Below are 4,735 nucleotides of genomic sequence, written 5' to 3' on the forward strand. Positions count from 1 at the left end.
ACATCTCTCCTCACAGGCACCTTCCCCACTGCATTCAAGCAGGCTCGGGTAACCCCACTGCTCAAAAAACCTACATTAAACACTTCACTTACAGATAGCTACAGACCTGTCTCTCTCCTTCCTTTCATAGCAAAAAAAAAAACTCAAATGAGTTGTTTTTAACCTGGTATCATTATTTCTTTCACAGAACAACCAACTGGATCCTAACCAGTCAGGCTTCAGGAGTGGCCATTCAACCGAGACTGCGCTACTGTCAGTCACTGAAGCCCTGCGGATTGCAAAAGCTGATTCCAAATCATCAGTTCTTATTTTGCTGGATCTATCTGCTGCTTTTGACATGGTGAATCATCAGATCCTCCTGTCCACCCTCTCATCACTAAACATCACAGGGATTCCACTTTGCTGGTTTAAATCCTATCTCACTGGTAGGTCTTTCAGGGTGGCCTGGGGTGGGAAGGTATCCAAAGCACATCAACTGGTCACTGGGGTTCCTCAGGGATTGATTCTTGGACCCCTCCTCTTCTCCATATACACTATATCACCGGGACCCATCATACAGGCACATGGTTTCTCCTACCATTGCTATGCTGATGACACACAGCTCTATCTCTCATTTCAACCAGATGATCTAACGGCAGCTGCACGGATCTCAGGCTGCCTGGCGGACATCTCGGCATGGATGAAAGAACATCACCTACAGCTCAACCTGGCAAAGACTGAGCTACTTGTCTTCCCTGCCACTACATCAGCACCCGCCTACTTCCACTCACTCTTACGAATCTACATCCCCTCCAGAAGTCTGAGATCCACTAGTGAGCGACGCCTCGTGGTACCATCACAAAGAGGCACAAAATCACTTTCCAGAACATTTTTGTTTACTGTTCCTGGCTGGTGGAATGATCTTCCAACCCCTATCCAGAATACTGATTCCCTGACATTTTTCAAGCGACAGTTGAAAACTCACCTCTTTCTTTTTTTTTCTCATTTACCTAGCCTTATCTCCAAATGACTACAGCCCCATTGACTCCCTCTGCCAATGCATTGATGAAATTAACAGTTGGATGTGCAAGAACTTTCTTCAGTTAAACAAGGAAAAAACTGAAGTCATTGCATTTGGAAACAAAGATGAAGTTCTCAAGGTGAATGCATACCTTGACTCTAGGGGTCAAACAACTAAAAATCAAGTCAAGAATCTTAGTGTGATTCTGGAGACAGACCTTAGTTTCAGTAGTCATGTCAAAGCAGTTTAAATGTAGACTCAAAACTCATCTGTTTAGCTGTGCATTTACTGAATGAGCACTGTGCAATGTCTGAACTGATTGCACTATATTTTATGTATAATCGTTTTCTATTCTTAACCGTTTTAAATTCATTTTAAACCTCTTAAATCAATTTTTTTATCATTTTCAAAGTTTTTAAATTCCTTGTTTTATTGTTGTGATTATTTTTTTCTTTTCTTTTATGCAAAGCACTTTGAATTACCATTGGGTATGAAATGTGCTATATAAATAAACTTGCCTTGCCTTGCCTCTTTCGTCACTATTTGACTTCATCTTAAAAATAATATATATATTTTTCTCTTTTCTTTCATCTTTCTCTATCTAGCTTGTACTTATTTGAACAATTCTTGAAACGGTAACACTTTAGAATAATGGTCTGTTGTTAACAAGTAACTATGCAGGAAGTAATAGGTAGTACTACATTAACACTTAACTTAATACTATTAACTAATAGAGAAGCAAGATTAACTAAGCAGTAAGTAGTAGCAAATTTAGGACAAAGGTAGTTCCTTATTAGATATTTGATAATTAACTTTTAAGACGTTACTGTTGTGATTAGTAATTAATTGGTTATTCTTTATTAATTCATAGTCATAAAGAATATGAACATAGGTCATAGTTCGCAAGTAGTTCTCAATGAGGATATATTTTTTTAGTAATTATCAAATATCTAATAAGGAACTACCTTTGTTCTAAATTTGCTACTACTTACTGCTTAGTTAATCTTGCTTCTCTATTAGTTAATAGTATTAATTTAAGTGTTAATGTAGTACTACCTATTACTTCCTGCATAGTTACTTGTTAACAACGGACCATTATTCTAGTGTTACCCTTGAAACTTGGTATGACGAGAACTTCCTGTGTCTATTTGCCTCTTTAAGATGAATCGCTTGATGTATTCCCCAATTGAAAGTCGCTTTGGATAAAAGCGTCTGCTAAATGAATAAATGTAAACGTAAATTCACGTCTCGCACACTTTAATGCCCTCTGAATGGAACATACACACTCCCTTCAAACTGGAATCATAGCGGAATATGCTGTGAAGTCCACTTCGCAGGGCACTTACGGTTGTTTAGAACAAAAGTCTGAAGTGATAAGAGATACATTAAAAATGTGCAGAGCAGGGGGTCGCGAGGACTGGAATTGAAAACCACTGCTCTAGACAACTTGTTAGAACACATGGTATCATAAACTCCATCAAAGTACTGAAGTACTAATGCATCAAAACCTGAATGAATACGACCTTGCCAGAAAGCCTAAATTAGGCTGTGGTTATAGTAGATATTCCAGCATGACAATGATCCAAATCCCACCTCAAATCAACAACAACATCAACCAAAGGATTCAGTTACCACAGAATTAAGGTTTTCCATGGACAGCAGTCCATAATCGAAACCCCACAGAAATCCAGTGAAATGAGCTGTGTGTTATCCTGAGGGCTGTTTCCTTGCCTATGGCCTAGAACATTGGGATAGGCTCCAGCATCCCAGCGACCCTACATAAGACGAACGGTTTGGAAAACATTCCCCCCAGTAATAATGTTATGATGGTGCTCATCCCTGGGGGCCTCTGGGACAGGTTTGAAAACCCCTGTTCTAAAACTAGGATATCCGGAGAGAGACAAGTTTTTATAAATGAAATTTGAATGATTTCCAACCCAGCATACAGGACCTTAAACTTCCACCGCGCACAAAACACAATGCTGTTGACATTTAACATCACATCATTAAGGGAGGTGGTGCAAAGAGATGAACAAGAAAAAAAATCATGTCAAAAAGGCTTCCAACCCCTGGTGTAGAATATGGCCCTTTTAAAGTGTTTTAATCATACACAAATCTGTAGCAGTCATTAAAGGGTATATATCAGTATAACATCACTCAGTTCCTCTGGACCGATGCCTTCCCATCCCACACAACTGCAGTATACATTACTGAGTGGATATACAGGGACAAGAACTGTGTGTGAAAATGGCTAATCTTTCCAGACGCATTGAAGGAGCACATGAGAGTGTAGTTGTGTTCAGTGCATTATTAGCTGAGAGCCACAGTGGTGCAGGATGTTCATGCAGTGGCAAGCACACCCCTCCAGCTTCCTGTGGCAGAGAAGCCTACTGCTGCTAATGCTAACCCAGTGTTCCCACCCCTGAGCCGTATATTTACGAATACCCAGTTGTCCTGCTGATTTCCTAGAGGCCTCTGCTGGTACTGGTAGCACGCATTAGGTTAAGTCAGCTTTCTGTCTGCGTGTTGCCAATGCAGCTGTAGTGACAAATCCAAAAGTTAATTGACTCTTAACTGTAGCCGTGTGTACCCAGGCTCATTGGAAATATGTGCCTTTACATACGTTTCTGCAAAACTCAAAAAACTGTACCTATATGTTTGAATCACTGCCGTTTCCAGTTGAAATGAACACTAGAGGCAGTAAAACTCAGACAACTTTTATTCCTTTTAACACAAAGTATGACTTACAGGGCCAGAGTTTTGATTATGAAAGCCTAATTTTTGCACACTTCCTTGCACAATATTATGTTATGACTTCGAAACAATTTTAACAATTTGCGAGATTTGAAAACTGATACTTTTGAACGTTAGTGTCACATATCCAGTTTCATATTTTTGGGTTTTCTGATGCAGTAGGTTTGCTCGGTAGCTCACATGATACAGCGTTGCAATTGTGAGGTGAAGTGCACCGGTACGGATCCCATGAAACTACAATTCCGCAAAACAGCTCAAACCTGTGTATAAGGAAGTTAAAATAGCATGGTTGCATCAACAAATGCGTTTTATATCACTTTTGCATTTGTTAACACTATCAGGTAATGCGCGTTTTAGCGCCACTCACTGGACATTTCACTTTAAAACTGCCACGGAACGTGCAATAAGGTATACAAAATTGGTGTTGCAGAAATGTCAAAAACAGTCACTTCCTGTTTGTTGCTGCCGTGTGTTTTGAGTTTGAGCTCTGTCAAGTTAATTCTTTATCGTCTATTTTTTATCTTAAAATCAATTTAATACACCATAATTTTCATTTCTATAACTTGTGAATATATCCCCGATCGTATTCTACAACAAAAACAATCAGAGCGCCTTGTTATCACTAGTTTTATTTTGATTTCCCGAGTCCGCTATTAGCTAATAGCCCGCTAGCATCGCCAGCGTGGTTGCCGCTAATCTCGCTTACATTGCTAATACTCTATTCACACACATTACCATTGTTTTACTCACTGTTACTTGCTTTAATGGCGGATGTGTGTCTACCTTTGAGTACAGGTGAGGACACGTTCAAGCTGCATTCGGTGCAGCTCGAGCTGGAAACATCCCAGGCTGACGCTCACAAGTCCGAGGTAAGTATACAGCCTGGGTGCACCCGCAACGGAAGACACGAGCCAGGCCCGGGCGACGACCTCTCCACCTCCGCCGCCTCCGGTCTTCGAGATATTCACCCGGAACCGTTTC

The sequence above is a fragment of the Sinocyclocheilus rhinocerous genome, unplaced genomic scaffold (genome assembly GCF_001515625.1).
Source record: "Sinocyclocheilus rhinocerous isolate Xijiao unplaced genomic scaffold, SAMN03320098_v1.1 scaffold348, whole genome shotgun sequence".
Taxonomy (NCBI): domain Eukaryota; kingdom Metazoa; phylum Chordata; class Actinopteri; order Cypriniformes; family Cyprinidae; genus Sinocyclocheilus; species Sinocyclocheilus rhinocerous.